Raw genomic sequence first — 22213 nt, 5'->3', positions numbered from 1 at the left:
ACTGAAATATTTAGGGTGAAATGGCATAATATCTCCAACTTACTCTCAGACAGTTCAGAAATCTTCATATGCATGTGTGTATGTATGTGTTTTGAGAACAAGAGAGAGGGTGAATTATAAAGCAAATGTGGTAAAATGTTAGCATTTGTGAAATCTAGAGATTTTTAAAACACTTTTAGAATTTTTCCTGTTTGAAATTACCCCAAAATAAGTTTTAAAGTGTTCAGTGCACAGAGTGCATGGGTGGTTCAGCGGTAGAATGCCCGCCTTCCATGCGGGAGACCCGGGTTTGATTCCCGGACCATGCACCCCACCCCAAAAAACCAGTTCCAATGCACAATTGAATTTCCCCATGACAATGAATTCTCTTACAGACTTGTATTCTGCCCCCTCCTGATCATAACCCTTCATATGTTGCCCTGGTTCCTGCTGTTGTATCTTCACTAGGCCTTGCAATTTCCTTGCTGCGTGGGCTATTTCTTTCTTGACCAGGCATTGCATTAGGTTGAACCACATGAAATTATCCTGATTTGAAGGGTTCACTTTTAAGGCCTTCCAACTTCAGATCTGCATATCCACGACCTCAAACTCTCAAACCAATGCCCTGAAAAAGCATATTCCTATGAACATACAAAATTCCCTGCACTTGTCCACAAAGAGTCCCCTCTTTCAGAGCCATTTGAATTTCACCCCTGCTTTTTCTGCACCAGCCAGCACCAGCCAGCACCACTTTGACATCAGTCTCTGGTTTATATCAGAAATAGCTCAAGGCTGCACAGCTAGATTTACATGATGACCTTGAGTTGGGACAAGCACCACTCCCCAGAACAACCCATCAAGTAATAGACCCAAATTTGTTCTTCAGCCAGGTCCACTTCACTTGAGTCTATGGGAAACTCAAGGAACAATCGCCAGCCCATTCCAAGACAGGGAGGTTAGAAAACTTCATTTCTTTACATATAGCCCCCTACTTCTTATATCCATCCTTTCCTGAGCACAGTCATACCACACACATTTATATTCCATCTGAAGAATTAAAAACAATAAGCTGGAGTTTTCATGGCACAATATCTTTGTTTCTCACACCAAAGAAATGAGACTAATATAAATGGTGTTGTGGCATCTGGCAAGCATTCCTCTCATATATACACTACAGCACGTTACTTCAAAATATTCCAGGTAGCAAAAATCAACCTCAGTTCACAGCCTCACAAGCCTTCATTACACTGCAGTGGCAATTTGGAGGTTCTTCCTCCGTTTCCATAGGTCATGTCTAAGTTTGGAGGGGTGTACACAGTACAAAGGCCTTGGTGTTGGAAGTCACTGGGAATCTGTCTTCAGTATTATCTGTCTCTGTGTCATTTGCCATGACTGCCATGCTAACCACTGCATCTGGTCCTTTGCCATTTGTCACTCAGTTTCTGCTGAATTGACTACCTGCCTGTCAGAAAAATTTTTTAGATTTGGAAACTTTCACTTGTGCCTCTTTTACCCTCTCCAGTGCCTGAGAATTGTTTTGTTGTTCCCATGGTGAAGAAGCGATCTTAAGCTCCCCACTTTTTATGCACACCATGCTTTGCCAAATTCTGCACCATTCCTGTATTCAGGGAAGTCATTCTACTATTCCTATGCACAAGAAGCTCTGTGAGGGTGCCAAAGGTCTCTTCTGCATAGATGCACTATGTAGCCATTTTTCTCTGCAGTCTTGCCATCTCCCTAGAACTCTATATGGGACAATGGGCACATATCCTCTTTCCCCTTATTCTCTCAAACCTAGTTCTGATTTTTGTCACATACCCCAGGGCTTGTCTGACTAGGGGTAGAAGCCTGTTATCAGTTCACTTTCTCTGAGTCTTTCGGAATTTACACTCTCATTTCATCCCCTCTATATTGATAACAAAAATTATTGTCCAACCTGGAAGATTTTTGAGAATGAAAGGAGGTATTCTTAATTATTATTCCAGGACAACAGGCACAAACCAGGATTTTTCTGTGCAAACTTGGATGTGTGGCCACCCTACATCTGACTCTCTATTCCTTCAAATATGGGCAAGTATGAATTCTTTAGGGCAGGATGAAGGCTGGAAATTTTGATAATAATGATGTTGAAGGCCTGAGTCTGAATTCCTTAGGATGGGAACTCTGGAAGAAGTGGAGGGTATACTCTTGAGACAGAATTCCTTCTAATCCCCAGTGTCCTTGGTTCTCCTTCTTAAGACTTACATCTGATTGGGTGAATCCTACCCAAATTATGGAGGGTAAGCTCCTTTACTTAAATTTGATTATTTGTGGAAACCAATTCCATCTATGAAATACCTCTAGGTGTTTCATCTAGGTCAATATTTGACCAAACAATAGGATACCATAACTTAGCCAAGTTGACATATAAAATTAACCATCATTTTCTGGTGAATCATTTTCTCCCATTGGGAAAACAGAGGGATAGATTTGTAAAATTCAGAAGTTACTTAATTACTTCCACTTTTTCTCTTTTTAACTATACATTCCTTCTTTGAGTGTAGAAGAGCATAACTTGAATGACTGTGCTATTGTGGTATGAACACAAAATGTAAAAGGAATAAAAGAAACACCAAGGACAACAATTGGCACCACGCATTACATTGGTTTATATTTCACATGAATAAATTTGTGCTGGTTTAAAACTATTAAATACCCCAGAAAAGCCATGTTCTTCTAATCCAATCTTGTGGAGGCAGACCTATTGTTGGGTTAGACCTTTTGATTAGGCTGTTTCCATGGAAATGTGACCAACCCAATTTAAGGTGGGTCTTAATCCTTTTACTGGAGTCCTCTATGAAAAGGATAAAAGACAGAAAACATAGCACTCAGAGCTGATACAGAAGAGCAGAGAGATGAAACCCAGTGAAAGACAGAAAGGGAGAGAGACACTCTGGAGACATTGGGAGCAGACCCTCAAGAAACAGAGAGCTCAGAGACGTGTGTCTGGAGAAGACCCACAGATGCTCAGAGAGATAGCCACTGGAAACAGAGGCTAAGAGCTATAGAGCCCAGAAGCAAGGGACTGGCAGATTTTGCCATGTGCCTTCTCATGTGAATGCCAGCAGTGTTTCCCTCAGAGTCAAGGTGTCTTTAACTTGATGCCTTAATTTGCCATGTGCCTTCTCATGTGAATGCCAGCAGTGTTTCCCTCAGAGTCAAGGTGTCTTTAACTTGATGCCTTAATTTGGACATTTTCATGGCCTTAGAACTCTAAATTTGTAACCTAATAAATCCCCTTGTAAAAGCCAATCCATTTCTGGTATGTTGCATTATGGTCACATTAGCAAACTGAAACAAAATGTTTTCCCACCAGACATGAGGAAATTTTGGTTCTACCCCACCCTGCAGGAGGCACCTTTGGATGATAAATACCCAGTTTCTTTATCATATATGTCCTGCTTACATACCGTGCAACAGTCATTATGTAAGAATTGGCCTCAGACACACTCAGGTTATTCACAGTCTCAGTCCTGAATTGCTTGCACCTACTCACCACTCATTTCATTTTCTTATCTATTCCAGGTTTTCTGGTCTCCAAAACTCGGGTCTAGCTTTTCTATTTATCATGTGTCACCCCAAGATTCCACACTGAGAAGTTCTGCTATAGTAGTTGCCATGTTTACCTTCTCTGTCAAAAATTGGGATCATTCTTTGGTCACATTTATTGTGACCAAAATTGAACACCCATGTAGATACTTTTAAGTACTTTGCCTGTTCTAACCATGTCACTGAAACTATTTATTTTTGGCACAGAGACATTACATCAGCAGACTTTTATTTATTGTTTGTTTGTTTTGGTAGGCTTTGTCCTACAAGATGGTGCTCCAGAGGTTGGCGTCCCTATTCTGTAGGGGGATTCTACTAGGTACTAATGAAGTTGACATAAGCAAAGTGTGAGGTGTCTAAATAATTCCTCTTTGAAATGTGTCACGCTTCACATTAGAGTGGATTAGATTGCCATAGCACATCCCAACAGCTTGAAGCTGGTCAAGCAAATCACATTTCCGTTAGTGACTACTTCCACATCCAGTTTGAATGCTCAAACCGAAGTCAAAGTTTTTGCTGTGGTTTTGGACCCAGCAGAATTTCTGGGAAGCCTGGGGTCACAGATTATTGATAATGTCCCCATTAGGAGGATAGGAGAATAGATGTGATATGGCTCACCAAAAATATACAGGTTCCTGGACTTTTTTCTCAGAGGCATACTGTTATGAAAAGATTACAATAGGCTGTAAGCATTGGCCTATCTTGGCAGACACGCTAAGCTATACAGTCAAATTTGTCTCTCAACATATAGTTGTCACTCTTGGACTTTAGTGACCACCCTATTCTGTTTGAATGTCACCATCCCAATTCAATATCAACACTTGACAATCCCATTTCCCCTGTTGGTTTTCTGGGCAAGCTGGTCTTTTAAAAGTCCATTCCCATATACTCTAGAATTTAAAAAATCAAAGAATCAATACAATCTAGGTCTTGTGCCAGGTACTGGAACACACTTGACTAATGGGATTTCTAATATTTTGGGATGAGCAGATTGAGCAAGCCAAGTCAACACTATCACATTGAATGGGACCCCTGAGTTGTTTAGCACACAGCCTTAATGGCTGTATATGTTGGCTTGGCCCAGGGTCAAGTCAGTATATGCATATTAAGTATCTAATATATCCTGGCTACCTTACCTACTCCAAACTTCTCCCCTTCCCTTCTATCCTTCACATAGTCTCCTATGCTTACTCATGGCCACCTCTAACACATCCAATTTTAGATGCCTCTGACTAAACAGGATTTAAGGTGTATATATGAAACTCAGCATCTTCAGAATCCTTAATAGTACAGCTGACAACAAATTCTAGACTTCCACCAGTAATTACCCCAAGTCATTTCCCCAAATATTCCTCAACTGCTGCTGTCTTCTCCTTTCTAAATCAATGAGTATAAAATATATTTCCACTTGAATGTACCTTGGGCAACTTAAAATTAATACAGGGGGTTAGGACTTCTGGAGTTTTCGAATGGAACCCTCCACCATTAGAAAATCTGGTCTTCTAATACTCCCTATTGCAGGAAATGGAACTATCCTTATTTCTAAACTAGAATAGTGTCTGATTATTTGATTCTTTCTTTTCCCTTCATGCCTTACATCAATCAAACAATACTGTTTTTATTTTATCTGTTTACTTGCTTGTTGTCCATCTCCTCACAGGTATATAGATTTTATTAGGGTAGAGTTAGTGTCTTTCTCATTGATCTCTGTACTTCCAATATCCAGAACTATTCCTGGTACAGTAAATGCCAAAAATATTTGTGAAAGGAAGGAAAGAAAGACAGGTCCTGCAGATTTCGTACTATAAGTACTTCTCATAATCTTTCCCATCTTCCAATATCTACTCTCACTGCTACAGTTCCAGCTACTATCATTTGTCCTATGGATTCTTGTCATCCTATTACTCTCCCTGTTTACATGTTCTTCTAGCATTCACATTTATTAGCTCATTTTGTATCATTGTCTTATGTGTCTATCATTCTAGACTAGATTAGAAAAGTGCTCAAAAATATATATTCATTTCCCCACCATCTCCATGGCAGGGGTATATGCCTTCCTACATTTATCTTTGGCCAATGGAGCATTATACATGGGTCAAGCAAAGGCTTAAAATACACTTTAGTGGTGGGACTTGCCCTTTAGTGCATCAACCCTTTTGTAATGGCTGTCTTTCAGCCTGTGGCCCAAAATGAACATATCTTGAGCACAGCCATTCCAGTTGTCCTGCAAACCAGTAACATTTAGCAGAGCTGCCATAGCCAATCCATAGATGCTTGAGCAAGGTGGTTTGTTAAACAACCACAAGTAATTAATGTATTATCTTACAGTGCCACAAAACAGTAAGATCATATATTATTCACCTCTATATTCCTAGATTCCAATGCAGTGTCAGTACAGACTATATATGCTCATTAATTGTTTGTTGAATGAATGACTATATACTCCCATTATTTTAATGGCTATACTTTTAGCCTGCTCTTACTGGGTTGTTGTGTGTATAGAGTTGGCCCGTTTAAAATGACTGGAACTGGACGGACTCAAAAGGCACCATAGTCTAGTGGCTAGCATGAGATTTAATGTCTGACAGATCTCAGTTAAAATTCTGGCTCAGCACCTTAGTAGTTGGCTGATATAAGGAAAGACATTTAATATTTTTAGGTTTGTTTCTTCATCTCTTAAATGCAAATAGTACTCATATCTACCTCATAGGTTTTGATGAAAATTAAATGGGATATTGAATGTAAAGTACTTAATACAGTGCCTATCATATGGTTATTAGTCAATAAACAGTAATTTTATTTTATTGCACTAATTTATCTGACCACCCACCACCTAACTAAACATGCAAGGAAATGTGCTCATCTTTTTTACGCTAGAACAGTTGAGGTATTTCAATATTTCAAGATACTCTTCAATCCTTCCACCATCCTGACCCAACCTTACCTAATATGCTCTTACTCAGTAGAGAGATATTCCTCCAACACAACACAGTGGCCCTTCTTGTAAGCAAGAGAATCCCTGGACAATATATCTGGGCCTGAGCAGGTGCTTACCATGGGAGCAGTTTGGGGTTGAAATAGTTGCAGGCCATTTTGTGCACAAACCGTAAGGCAGTATTCAAAGCCTATAGATAACATTTTGTCTCTTGACTATGGTCACGGCACTGGGTTTTGCTCCTCAACTCTCTCGTAAGGATATTGACTTGGCTCATCCTTGTTTGGATTTTAGTTCCATGCTAACCCCTACATAGAAAATGCATTGCTTTCTCATCCTAGAATCACATCTACAGCCAGAAAACCAAATGACATGTTGCTAGAGAGATGTTTAACATTGAATATGCACTAAATCCTCACTTTTAGCCAAGCTGGAGCATGTTTTAGATATATATATTTAACTTAGGATAGCAGAAAATCTCTCTACCATGTAGTCTCTTCATACTTGCCTGATATTTTGGATAGTGAGAAAGACATATTGGCAGTGCTTCTGGTGGGAAATCTAGGTAAATCTTAAGGCTTAGCTTCTTTTAAATACCATAAGATCATTCATTGAAATGTTGAACTCATCTAAGGCTAAAAATGACTGCTTAGCCAAAAGGAGAACTCAAGTCATGGTGAAGAGGGAAGCTTAGTGGACATTTATACATTTCTACAGTAGTCATTCCCCAGGCTTCCAGCAATATCATCTCATCTTTTGCTTGGTAATCCACTTCACCTTACTGTCACTCATTTGGCTTAGTTGGAATTGACTTTCACCCTCAGCTCCAGGAATAAACCCTGTTTGGCCCAAGCAAATAAACCTCTCCCTGGCAAGAGTGATTATCTCATAGATTGGTACATGACCTAATCTGAACTAATGAGAATCTAGGAGAACTTTGCTGAGGTTTCTGGGAGATAGAAGTACTGCTTTTTCAATGACGCTGGTGGAATGAGAATGTAAGGCTTGGGGCTGCTTCAACCATCTTGTTACCAAGAAGACTTGGACATCTGTATCAACCTACAATTAAAGTCATTCTTACCCCAAGACTTTCATTTACATCTGCCAATGAGCTTTCCCTTTTTTGTTTAAGCCATCGGAATTTGTAATCAAAAGAATCATTACTGATAAAGAAGCCAAGGAGCAAAGCTAAAAGAAATAGTACCAAGTAGCAGATCTCAGAGTTTATTGTAGTTATAAATTTGGAAAGAGTATTTTCAAAAATTAACCACCATGCCTTGAATAGTTAAAAATATCTTGAGAAACAGAATGAAGTGGGAGGTCTCACACTACCCGACTTGAAAGAATATTACAAAGCTACAATGGTCAAAATAGCATGGTACTGGCATAAAGATAGATATACTGAACAATGGAATTGAATAGAGTATTCAGATGTAGACCCTCTCATTTACAGACAATTGATCTTGGATAAGGTGGTCAAGCCAACCCACCTGGAACAGAGCAGCCTCTTCAATAAATGGTGTTTGGAGAACTGGATATCCCTGTGAAAAAGAATGAAAGAGGATCTTATCTCACACTCTGCACAAAAATTAACTCAAAATGGATCAAAGACCTAAACTTTAGAGTGAAGACCATAAAATTTTTAGAAAATGTAGGGAAATATCTTATAAATCTTGTAATAGGAGGCAGTTTCCTAGACCTTACACCTAAAGCATGAGTAATGAAAAAAGAAAGAGATAAATGGGATACCCTCAAAATTAAACACTTTTGTGTATCAAAGAACTTTGTTGGGAAAGTAAAAAGGCAGCCTATGCAATGGGAAGCAATAATTGGAAACAGTATATCAGATAAGGGCTTAATATCCAGAATGTATAAAGAGATTCTACAACTCAACAACAAAAAGACAAACAACCCAATTAAAAAATGGACAAAGACATGGACAGACATTTCTTTAAAGAGGAAATGCAAATGGCTCTAAAACATATGAAAAGCTGCTCAACCTCACAGGCTATTAAGGAAATGCAAATCAAAATCACAATGAGGGTGGTGCAATGGTGGTGCAGTGGCAGAATTCTCACCTGCCATGCCAAAGACCTGGGTTCGATTTCCAGAGCCTGCCCATGCAAAACAACAACAGCAACAAAAACAGAACAGAACAAAATAAAAAAACCACAACGAGATATCTTTTCACAGCTACTAGAATGGCCATTATCAAAAAACCAGAAAAAACGTCAAGTACTGGAGTGAGTGTGGAGAAAGAGGCAAGCTTATTCACTGTTGGTGGGAATGTAGAATGAAGTAACCACTCTGGAAGCAATTTGGCAGTTCCTCAGGAAGCTAAGTATAGCATTGCCATATAGTCCAGCAATCCCATTACTAGATATGTAGTCAGAGGAAATTAAGGAAATGACACAAACAGACATATGCAGACCAATGTTTATAGTAGCATTATTTATAATTGCCAAGAGAGAGAAACAGCCCAAATGTCCATCAACAGAAGAGTGGCTAAACAAGCTGTGGTACACACATACAATGGAATATTATGCAGTTGTAAGACAGAATAAAGTCATGAATCAAGTAACAAAGTGAATGGATGAACCTTAAAGACATTATGCCAAGAGAAATTAGCCAGAAACAAAAGGACCAGTACTGTATGGTCTCACTAATATGAATGAACATTAATGAGTGAAGTTTGAGAGTTAAAATTAAGAACACAGCTTATCAGGAGATAGAAAGAAGATAGAGATTGGGTTATTGGTGCTGAAGGAGTGCAGAATGTGCAAAGTAACTGTTTGTAAACATTCAGAAATCAATGCACAATACTTTCTGATGGTAGCACAAAAATACATACACTTCATGAAGCTGGATGTGAATATTATTGAGAGAGAAGGGCTGGGGCATGCATGACATGAAAAGGAATGACTGAAGATAAAGAATTCCACCCCAGCAACTTCCACAACAGACCCTTGATTCAATCAAATCCTATACATCTGGTAGACAAACTTAATGAAAGACATAATGAAAGACATGATCCTTTCACTTAATGAAAGGCAAATCACTGGATACTGAGAAGGTTGATTGTATCCAGCTGTGCTCCCAGCAAGGAAAACTTGGACCCATGAGCCCAGGGCACATTACCACCTTGTCATCCACTACGGCCCTTGCAAAATAGCAATTAAGTAAATGAAGACATTTTGAGGCCCCGTATTTTAAATCGTCCCCTCAAGTGTCATCTTCAATAGGATCAAGAACAGGATGGGAGATCCAAGGGACCATTGGACCACTTTAGAGAACACTGTGTCATTCTAGTTTTTATCTTCAAAATGCTTCCATCACAGCATGCCTCATTCACACAGTGTTGACACTTTTCTAGTGGTGATGGATGGTCTCATAACACCTTTTATATCTTTCATCTATGCTCCTTAGCAACTGTATTAGTTTTGTGGGTCTGACATAACCAATTACTGTAGATGCTGTGGTAACAACACAAATGTATTTTCTCAAAGTTCTAGAGGCTAAACCTCTGAACTCAGGGTTTTGATATAATTTTGTGTCTTCCTAAGGCTCTAGGGGATAATCCTTCTTTGTGGCTTCCAGCATCTGAAAATGAAGATAGAAAATACCAAAACCTAAGGTATGTAGTTAAAATAGTGGTTAAAGGAAAATTTATGACTTTGCCTACATTAGAAAAAAGAAAACCCTTAAATCAATAATTTACCTTCAAACTTAAGAAATTTAAAAAAGAAGAGCAAAGTATACCCAAAGAAAGCAAAAAGAAGGATGGACATAATGAAACAGAGAAGAGAAAAGAAATAGGAAATATCAAAGAAAAACAAAATTTGGTTTTATGGAAAGATCAATAAAATGGAGAAACATTTAGTTAAATTGACCAAGAAAAAAAAATAGAGGATTCAAATTACTGATGTCAGGAATGAAAGAGGCAACATTAGTAAAACCTCAAAAAAAAAAAAAAGAAAAGAATTTTAAGGGAATACTATGAACAACTGTGTGTCGACAAATTGAATAATTTAGATGAAGTGGACATGATTCTTGAAAGACACTACTACCAAAATTTATTCATGAAGAAATATATAATTAAATGGATTTATAACAAGAAATAGAATTATAATAAAATAAAATTTCTCACAAAGAAAATTCCACACCTAGATGACTACATTAGTGAATTATACCATACATTTAAAGAATTAATATCAATCCTTCATAAACTCCTCCAAAAATTAGAAGTGAGAACATTTCCCCAAAATCATTCTTTTAGGTCAGTATTACCCTGTACCAAAACCAGACAAAGACATCCAAGAAGAGAAATCTACAGACCAATGCCCCTTATAAAAATGGAGGTGAAAATCTTCAGCAAAATACTAACAAAATAAATATGACAACATGTAAATGATTATACACTATGGCCATCGGGGATTTAATCTAAGATAAATTTTGCTTCAATATTTGAAAATCTATAAATATAATTTTCCATTTTCATAGAATAATGGAAAAAACTCATGGTCACCTTAAGAGCCACAATAAAAGCATTTGACAAAATCCAGCACATTTTCATGACAATTATAAACAGTCAACAAATTAGGACATGTTCTTAACCTGAAAAAGGTGATCTATAAAAATCTCACAGCTATGATCATATGTGGAAAAACCATTGTTTTTGTTTGTTTAAGCTGCCAGAATGCAATACACCAGAAACTGAATGGCTTTTAGAAAGGGAATTTATTATGTTGCAAGTTTACAGTTCTAAGGCTATAGAAATATCCAAACTAAGGCATCCAGAAAAAGATACCTTAACTCCAAAGAAAGGGCTGATGATGTCCAGGGTTTCTCTCTTTTAGCTGGGAAGCACACAATGACATCTCCTAGCTTTCTCTTCTTATTTCATAAGGCTTCCCCAGGGGTGTTTTCTTTCTTTATCTCCAAACATCTCTGGCTGTGTGGGCTCTGTTGGTTCCAAAGCTTTCTCCAAAATGTTTACCCCCTAAAGGGCTCCAGTAAGCAACCGCACCTTGAATGGGTGGAGACACAGCTCCATGGAAACCATCTAATCAAAAGTTACCACCCACATTCAATGTGTCACATCTCCATGGAAACAATAAAAAAGATCCCACCCAGCAATACTGAATGAGGATTAAAGGCTTGGCTTTCCTGTGGTGTATGAGAGTTTCAAACTGGTACAACCATGTAAGATCAGCAACAATTTTAAAAATGTCTGGTCACGGCTCTTCTATTCAACATTATACTGGAGGCTCTAGTGAGGGCAATTGTGATGAAATGTGAAATGAAAAAACACACCCATATCCAGAAGGAAGAAGTAAAATTATCCATATTTTTTTTTTTACATGGGCAGGCACCAGGAATCGAACCCGAGTCCTCTGGCATCGCAGGCAAGCATTCCTGCCTGCTGAGCCACTGTGGCCCGCCCAAATTATCCATATTTTGAGATGATATGATTTTGTACACAAGAAATCCAAAGAATTCACAAAAGCTATTAGAGCTAATCAGCAAATTCAGTAAATTTTCATGGTACAAGAGTAATATATAAAAATGAATTTTATATCTATAAAAAATTAATAATCCAAAAATGCAATTGAGAATATAATTTCATTTACAACTGTATAAAATAGACACATAGACCAATAGAAATGAACTGAAAGTCCAGATAAACCCTCACATTTTTGGACAATTGAATTTTTTTTTATGCTTTATCACCCCCACATTATTTATTTACTTACTTTTTTCTTTATTTTATTATTCATCTGCACATATACCAGATAAGAGGATTTTCAGTCACAAGGTTTTCACAATCACACAGTCATGCAATAAAATCTATATAGTTATACAATCATCAACAAGAATCCAGTCTACTGGAGTACAGTTCAACAGTTTCAGATATTTCCTTATAGCTATTTTAATTCACTAGAAACTAAAAAAAAATATCCATACAGTGCATAAGAATAATCTCCAGAAAGACCTCTCAACTCTATTTCAATTCTTTTGACCACTGAAACCTTATTTTCAGTGGTCAAAATAAATAAAAAATATCCCCCTTTTGATCAAGAAGGGTTTCTTAATCCCACAATGCCAGAGCCAGACTCACACCTGGGAGTCATGTCTCACCTTGCCAAGAAGAATTACAACCCTGGAAGTAATGTCCTACATAAGCCCTGAAATTGTGGGATTGAGAATGCCCTCTTGACCAAAAGGGGGGAAAGAAATGAAGCAAAATAAGGCTTCAGTGGCTAAGAGATTTCAAACAGAGTCAAGAGGTCATTCTCAAGTTTATTTTTATGTAAGCTTCAGCGAGATATTGCAAATTGTGACAGTATGGCAAGCCTCAAACAATAGTATTCCTGAAAACCCTGAGCTCTATCTAAGGCTCTATAAAAGTTTTCCTTAGTAAATTTATTTTTGTAAGAAACTTAAGGCCTCTATATTGTGCCTATGCCAGATAAGTCCTGAAACACATAGGTACCAGTCTCTCCAAGAACATCAACTAGTTTCATTCCTCTTCCCTATGAGGTTGACACTCCTTTCCAGCACAAAGAAATTAAAATGGCCATTGCCCAGTGTGCTGGTTTGAAAATGTTGTGTACCCCAGAAAAGCCATGTTCTTTAATCTGCATTCAATATTGCTATGTGGGATTTTTTTTTATTGTTTCCATAGAGATGTGATCCACTCAACTGTGGGTCAAAGTAGTCTTAAGAACAAGCAATATAACCAGGGATGGAGAGGTCTATTTCACAATGATAAAGGATTTAATTCATTAAGAAGACATCATAGTGCAAAATGTGTATTAACTAGCAAGAATTTCAAGATATATCAAGCAAAAATTGTTAGAACTGAAAGGAGAAAAAGACAGATACCCTATTTTATTTGGATAATTCTACACTTTTCTCCCATTTAATAGAACGAGTTGACAGAAAATAAATGAGACTATAGAAGACCTGTACAACGCTATCGACAAACTTAACCTAACATTAATAGAACATTACATCCAAAAACAGAATACACATTGGTTTTAGATGCATATGGCACATTCACCAATATGATCTGTTTTCTGGGTCATAACATAAAACACAAAATCAAAACAATTTAAGTCATAGAAGATATTTCCTCTGACACGGCAGAATTAAACTAGAAATCAAATCCTAGAAAATACACAATTATTTGGAAATTTAACATCTTTTAAAAATCTTTGGTTCAAAAAAGTCACAAAGGATATTAGAAAATATTTTGAGTTGAGTGAACATGAAAATATGTAGGACACATAAAACATGCTTATAGGGAAATTTATTGAAACAAAAGCCTGTATAAGAAAAGAAAAAAGCTTTTAAATCAATAAGCTAAGATTTTGGCTTAAGGAACCAGGAGAACATTTTCCACTCAAAAGCCAGCAGAATATTGGAAAATATCAAGATAAGAGCACAAACCATTGACTCAGAGAACAGAAAAACAATAAAAATCAATCACACCAAAGTTTGGTTCTAAGACAAGAACAATAAAATGTATAAACCTTAAGCCAGTCACATCAAAAAGAAAAAAAGAAGACATAAATTATCAATATGAGGACGGAAGTTTGGCCATAACTCCAGATCTTACAGAAATTTAAGAGGATAATAAAGGACTATTTTGAACAATTTATGCTAATAAATTGGATAAATTAGATGAGATTAAGAAAAGAAACTATCATTGCTCACTCAAGAAGAAATAAACAAACCGAATATTTTGTTTATTTCTGCAATAGGAATTAAATTTGTATTTAGACCTCCAAATAAGCAAGCAAACAAATACAACAGCAAACTTCAGGTTCAATGTCTTCACTGGTAAATTCTTCCATGCATTTAAATAAAAAATAATATCAGTTTAAAAAAAAGAAAAACTCTTCTGGACAATTAAACATTTTATTAGGTCACCATTACTCTAATATCAAAACTGGAAAAGATTATCACAAGTAAAGTACTAAACATCCCTCAAGGACTAAGATACAGAAAGCCTTAACCACATATTATTAAACTAAATCCAGAAATACAGAAATACATGCAAAGGAAAAATGCATCATAATTGTGGTAGGTGAATAATGGTCCTAATCATCAGAACCTGTGAATATGCTGATACATGGCAAAGGAAAATTGAAGTTGCAGATTGAATTATGTTTCCAAATCAGGTTACTTTAAAATAGGGAGATTATTTTTTTCCCCATGGAATCAGATAGAATCACAATGTCCTTAAAAGTGGATGAGGGAGGCAAAAGAGATTCTGAGTGATGCGACATGAGACGTGTACAAACAGCTGTTGTTAGCTTGGAAGATGGACAAAAGGGGTCATGAGCTAAGGATGTGGACAACCTCTAGAAGCTGTAAAATGCAAGAAAACAAATCCTCTCCTATAGCCTTTAGGAAGGAACACAGTCTTGATGAAATCATGATTTTAGCCCAGGGAGACCCAAATAAATTTGTCTTGGTTTAAACCACTAAGTTTGTGATAATGTGTTACATTAGCGATAAGGAACCAATATGGGGGCCATAATGGATGAGACCAGGACATTAAGGTTGAGGTAATCCATGATTAAATATTATTTATTCTTTTCAAGTTTAAGAATAGGTCAAATTGGAATGTTAATTGGAGAAACAGTAAGGACAATTGCATCTTTAATAAATAGGTCTTATATAATAGTTTTCAATCCTTAAAGGCTCTGTTTTAAAATTTATAACAGACTATATTAACTAGAATAGGCAAAACACTTTTTAAAAGAATTAAACTACTTCAATTAAGTTAATTAATTAAGTTACTGTAAAAGTACAATAATCAAAAGATTGTGGTAGTGGTAAAGTGTTGACATGTAGATCAATGGAACAGAGTCTAGAAAGTGACCCAAAATACATATGAGCAGATTCCACTAGTGATCAGAAACATATGGAGAAAGGATAGCCTTTTCAGTAAATAATGCTGGGACAATTGGACACAGATGCATAAAATTAATTTTAATGCAATTTCATTAAGAAATAGCCACATGCCCTGTAATCTTCCAAAGCGTAAAATCAATGGTTCACAGTATCATGATATAATTGTGCATTAATCACCACAATCAATTTTGGGACATTTCATTACTCAAAAAAATACATATAAGGAATAAAAATAAAGATAAAAATCAACACCCAAAACATTGCATAGCCTTTATCTCCCCTATTACTTATTTATTTTTGCCCCCCTTTTTTCATCAGTCCATCCACTGATTAAAGGGAGTGTCAGCAACAAAGTTTTCACAATCACATAGACACACTGTAAAAGCTATATAGTTATGCAATCATCTTCCAGAATCAAGGCTACAGGAATGCAGTTCAACAGTTTCAGGTATTTCCTTCTATCTATTGTAATTCACTAAAAATGAAAAAGGTATATCTTTTTAATGCATAAGAATAACTTCCAAAATGAGCTGGCGACTCTATTTGTAATCTCAGCCACTGAACCTTTATTTTATTTCATTTTTCTTCCCCCTTTTGGTCAAGAAGTCTTTCTCAATCCCATTATGCCAGGGCCAACTTCATCCCCTAGAGTCATGTTCCACTATGGCAAGGGATTTACACCTTGGGAGTCATGTCTCATGTAGTCCAGAGGCAGTGGGTTTACATGCTGAGTTGACTTCAAGAGAAAGGCCACACATAAGCAAAAGAAGAGGTTCTCAGGGGGTGACTCTCTGGCAAAATATAAGTAGGCTTAACTTCTCCTCTGCAGGAATAAGTTTCATAAGGGCAAGACACAAGATTGTGGGCACAGTCTAATTAATTGGTAGTCCCCAATGCTTGTGAGAATATCAGAAATTCCTCAGGTGGGAAGCTTAATATTTCCACATTTTCATCCACCCTCTCAAAGGGGCATTGCAAATACATTTTATTCTCTGCCCAAATTTCTTTGGGATGTATTGGAGCATCACACTAAGCTGTACAAACCAACAAGATCTCACTCCCTTTTCAGGGTTCCATGTAATTATGGTTGTGCCAATTTGAAAGGATTTATGTACCATAAAAAAGCTATGTTTTAATCCTAATCAATTTTGTGGGAACAACCACTTCTTTTAATCCCTACCCAGCACCACATGCTAGAAACTTGATTGGATTATCTCTTCTGAGATGTGCCTCCATCCATTCTAAGGGTCTTGATTAGTTTACTGGAGTCCTTAACCAAGGGTGCATTTTGAAGAAAGCTTCAGAATGATGAGATAACCACGAGAAATATGATAGCTCATGGTGCCAGAGACCTTCAGAGATGAAGAAGGAATACATCCCTGGGGGAGTTTCATGAAACAAGGAGCCTCAAGTGAAAGCTAGCAGACATCACCATGTTTATCATGTGCCTTTCCAGTTGACAGAGAAACCCTGAACTTCATCGGCTTTCTGAAACCAAGGCATCTTTCCCTGGATGCTTTAGATTGGACATTTCCATATCCTTGCTTTAATCTGGACATTTTTCTTGGCCTTAGAACTTTAAACTAATAATTTATTAAATTCCCCTTTTTAAAAGCCATTCCTATTTCCAGTATATTGCATTCTGACAGCTAGCAAACTAGAACAATGGTGTTCAAATAAAGTGACCATACAAGTTAAATTAGATAGTGTACTATTGAAAAGATAACAAGTAAACATCTCTTCTTTTGGTCTCACACAGAAGTTGAAGTTTTAAAACACAATCAATATCATTCCTTACCCTTCAGTCTGGTTTACCTTGGTGCTAACCAGATCTGCTTCATTCATACCTGTAATTTAAGCCTGTTCCCTTTTTCAGCTTCTTTAAAAGTTGCTGTATGGGGTAATACTGAATTTCAAACTTTCTTAATTCAAGCTCTGAGCCTCAGGTGTCACACAGATACCCAAAGTTCTAGGGAACTACCAGGTTATACACAAAGACTGCAGCATCTCAGAATTTAGAGATAACAGTTAAAACTCAAGAATAGATGTGGCTACTGTAAGAGCTTACAATCTAGGAATCTTTACAATAAGTCTTATTAAACATTCTTTACTCCTTAATCCTCAATTATCCAATCTCTGTGCATATTCTATTGTGCAGATAATTTATGCTGTCAAATTAAATTCTCAGAGTTTGCACATTATAGTTAGTTTATATTAGTGAAGCCTTAGAATATTCGTCTTTTCATTTCTGGCTTATTTCACTCAGCATAACATCTTCAAGTTTCATTCACCTAGTTGCATGCCTCACAACTTCATTCCTTCTTGTGGCTACTCAATATTCCATTGTATGTATACACCACAGTTTGCCCTTCCATACATCAGCTGATGTGCCCTTAGGCCAACTCCATCCATTGCCAATCATGAATACTATCACCACAAACACCAGTATGCAAATGTCAATTCATGTCCCTGCTTTCAGTTTCTCCAAGCATTTACCTAATAACATTGGTTGAAGGACCATAAGGAAAACCTGTACTTAGCCTCAGGTGGAATAACCACAATGCCGTCCAGAGAGACAGCAATATTCTACTTCACTACCAACAGTGAATAGGTTCATCTCTCTCTCCACATTTTCTCTAGCACCTGTATCTTTCTGTCTATTTTGTGAACAGTTTTATTCACACTCTATAAAATCCATCCTAAGTGAACAATCAATGGCTCCCAGTATAATCACATAGTTATGCATTCACCAACCACAATCTTTATGAGAAAATTTCCATTTTTTCCACAAAGGAAGAAGATGAAAAGTAAAAAGGAAGAATAAAAAAAGGAGAACAACAACATCAATTCCATGACCCTCTCTTACATCCTTCTCTTATTGACATTTAGTTTTGGTGCATTGCCTTCATTACAATTAATGGAAACATTTTACACTGTTACTGTTCACTGTAGACCTTAGTTTGCATTGATTGTATTTTTTCCATATACCATCACATTTTCAACACCTTGCAATTTTGACATTCATTTGCTCTCCATCATGTAAAAGCTTTCTCATATTTGTACATTTAATAACAATCATTGTCCAATCTAGGTTTTACTAAGGTATACAGTCCCAGGTTTTATCCCTTATCTTTTTTTTCTGTTGTCCTACCTTCCCCTAGGCTTCCTCTTTCACTTTCAACCATTTTTGTTCTTGGGTCTAAAGTGAGTCTCTTGTAGACAGCATACAGATGGGATCTATTTTTTAACCCATTGTGCCAGTCTATGTCTTTTGATTGGGAAGTTTAATTCATTAACATTTAATGTTATTACTGCAAAGCCAGTACTTTTTTACCATTTTGTCTTTTGAATTTTTTTGGTCATATCTTATTTCTTCTCTCTCTCTTTTTATGTTTACTGATCATCTTCACTGCTACACTTTTCCCCAAACTTCTCTCTTCTGTCTTTTCTTCTTGTAGTGCTCCATTTGGTATTTCTTGTAAGCAGATCTCCTGTACACAGACTTTTTCAGTGTCTGTTTGAAAATATTTTACATTCTCCGTCATTTTTGAAGGACAGTTTTGCCAGATATAGTATTATTAGTTGACAGTTTTTCTCTTTCAAAATCTTAAATATTTCATACTAATGCTTTCTTGCATCCATGGCTTCTACTGAGAACCATATATAGTCTTATCGAGCTCCCCTTGTATGTGATGGATCATTTATCTCTTGCTGCTTTCAGAATTCTCTTTGTTTTTGACATTTAGCAATCTGATTGGTAAGTGTCTTGGAATAGGTTTATGTGTGTATGTTCCATTTGTGGTACACTATGCTTCTTGGATCTGTAATTTTATGTCTTTCATAAGAGTTTGGAAATTTTCAGGGATTATTTCCTCTATTATTCCTTTTGTCCCTTTTCCCTTCTCTTGTCCTTCTGGGGTACTGATAACACATATATTCATGTTCTCATGTTGCCATTCAATTCTCTAAGACCTTGCTCAGATTTTTCCATTCTTTTTCCTGTCCGTTCTTTTGTGTACAGGATTTCAGATGTCCTGTCTTCTAGTTCACTAATCCTGTCTTTTGCCTCTTCAAATCTGCTATTGAATGTCTGAATTGTGTTTTCCATCTCTTTTATTGTGTCTTTCATTCCTGTAAGTTATGCCATTTTTTTTTCACGCTTTTAAGATTTTTTTCTATGGTCACCCAGTGTCTTCTTTATATCCTTCATCTCTTTTGCCATATTTTCCATCATCTCATTAATTTGATTTAGAAGATTTGTTTGAACTTCTTAAATTAGTTGTTTCAATTTCTATATCTCATTTGAAGTGGTAGTTTGTTCCTTTGATTGTGCCATATCTTTGTGCTTCCTAGTGTGATTTAGGATGTTTTGCTGATGTTTAGGCATCTGATTTCCTTGATTAGTTTATTCTGAAAGTTGTTTTCTCTCTTTTGCCTATGTTTTTCTGGTTGGTTTGCTTTGTTCTCTATCTATTCTTTGATATTCAGCTCAATTTATTTTAGACCTCTAGTATAGCTTCTGTTTAACTCTTCAGCATTTTTCAACTCTTGATTTTTCTGGTCCTTACCCTGCCTGATAGGATCTACCTCAATCTGATTTTCCCGTATAAGCAGGGCCAGGACTTATGATGAAGGTTTAATCAGTAACAAATATCCCTGAAGATGAGACCCAGCAGTGTACCGGTCCTTTTTGATTTTGTGTTTTTACTATCCTGCTCAGAAGGTGGTACTAGTCAGCCTATGGTGCCCAAATGGCATAAAATGGTATGGTATCTTTAATTCTCAGCAGACTCTGATCCTGCCAGGAGTGTGGTTGAGACAGAGACTGAGGTAGAATGTGGGCCTAAATTCTTTCTGTTTTCCAGTCCCTGGGGTCTGAATTCTCCAAATGAAAGCTTCAACTTGTGCTGGGCCCTGTCCCACTTCTTGTGGAAGATACAACATTTAGGCCATTATTTCCTTCACCTGACTGATTACTTTGTCTTTCAGATATACCTTAACTCCACTATTGCCTGGGACCAACTGAAACCTGAGATTGTCAACACCTTTATTTTTTAGTTTTAACATTTTTAATTGTGAAATATATATACAAAAAAGTGATAAATTTCAAAGTACATTTTAACAAGTACTTTTAGAATAAATTTCAAAGTATAGCATGGGTTACAGTTCCACGATTTCAGGTGTTTCCGTCTAGCTATTCTAAGACACTGGAGACTAAAAAGAAATGCCAATATAATGACTCAGTAATCATACTTAGCTGTTAAATCCTACTTTCTCTGATACAGCTCATCCTTCTCCTTTGATCTTTCTCCCACTCTTTGGGGATATTTGGTCAATGGTCATTCTAACTTCTTCATGTTGAGAAGAGATGTCATCATTATAGGGTAGGGGGATGCCACTGGTTGATGGTCTTGGAGAGACTCATAACTCTGGACTTTGGATCTTATCTTTCCCAGGAACCATCAGGAAGCTATTGGGTTCTGAAAATTAAACTTAGTAAGTGAAACTTTTATAGAGTCTCAGAAAGAATTCAGGGTATTCTTTAGGGTTTCCAAGAATACTGTTGGTTGGGGCTTGGCACACATTGCAATTAGCAATATCTAGCTGAGGTTTGCATAGGAGTAACCTCCAGAACAGCCTCTCAATCACATTTGAAATCTCTTAGGCACTGAAACCTTATTTTGTTTCATTTCTTTTCTCCCTTTTTGTCAGGTAGGCATTGTCAATCCCATGGTGCCAGGCCCAGGCTCATCCCTGGGAGTCGTGTCCCACATTGCCAGGGTAACTTACAACCCTGGACATCATGCACCATGTAGTGGGGAGGATAATGGGTTTACCTGTAGAGTTGGGCTAGAGAGAGAGAGAGGCCACATCTGACCACCAAAAAAGGTTATCTGGAAGCATTTCTTAGGCACTATTATGGGTAGGCTTAGTTTCTCCATTACAGAAATAAATTTCATAGGAGCAAGCCTCAAGATCATGGGCTTGGCCTATTAATGTGGGAGGCCCTAATGTTTGTGAGAGTATCAGGGATTTCCCAGGTGGGAAATCTTCTATTTGATTTGGGGTTTGCTATTCTTTCTCTAGTTCCTCCAGGTAAACAAGCCCTCATTTTTGCTTTCTTCTTTGTTAATAGAAGAAAAGAAAAGAATTTATTGTTTATTGTTTATTAAACAATAAATTTCCCTCTCAGCAATGACTTTGCCAAATCCCATATGTTCTGATATACTGTTTCTCATTTTCATTCATCTCCAGATGTTCCCTGATTTTTTTTACAATTCTTCTTTGACCAACTGATTGTTTACGAGTGTGTTATTTCATCTCCTTATATTTGTGAATGTTCTGTTTCTTTGGTGGTTACTGATGTCCAGCTTCATTTCATTATGGTCAGAGAAAATGCTTCAAATAATTTCAGTCTTTTTTAATTTGTTAAGATCTGTTTTGTGTCATAGTGTATGATCTCTCCTGGATAATGTTCCATGAGCACTAGAAAAGAATGATATCCGGGTGTTTGGGGGTGCAATCATCGATATATATATGTTAGATCTAGTTCATTTATCACATTGTTTAGGTTCTCTATTTCTTCACTGATCCTCTGTTTCATTGTGCTAACATCTATACAAAGAGAGTGATGTATTGAAGTCTTCCAGTATTATTATGTGAACATCTATTGCTCCCTTCAGTTTTGCCTTATGTACTTTGGAGCTCCTTAATTGGGTACATAAACATGTATGATTGTTATTTCTTCTTGATTAATTGTCCCTTTTATTAAAATGTAGTGTCTTT

At 36.8% G+C, this 22213-nt stretch overlaps 1 non-coding gene across 1 annotated transcript; it reads left to right on the top strand.

The window, feature by feature from the left end:
- Positions 1 to 237: 237 nt before the first annotated feature.
- Positions 238 to 308, top strand: TRNAG-UCC (transfer RNA glycine (anticodon UCC)). Its single transcript has one exon. It is a non-coding gene; the product is annotated as a tRNA-Gly (tRNA).
- Positions 309 to 22213: the final 21905 nt, after the last annotated feature.

The sequence above is a fragment of the Tamandua tetradactyla genome, chromosome X (genome assembly GCF_023851605.1).
Source record: "Tamandua tetradactyla isolate mTamTet1 chromosome X, mTamTet1.pri, whole genome shotgun sequence".
NCBI classification, from domain to species: Eukaryota; Metazoa; Chordata; class Mammalia; order Pilosa; family Myrmecophagidae; genus Tamandua; species Tamandua tetradactyla.
The sequence above is the reverse complement of the archived record's forward strand: the minus strand, read 5'-3'. Positions and strand labels throughout refer to the sequence as shown.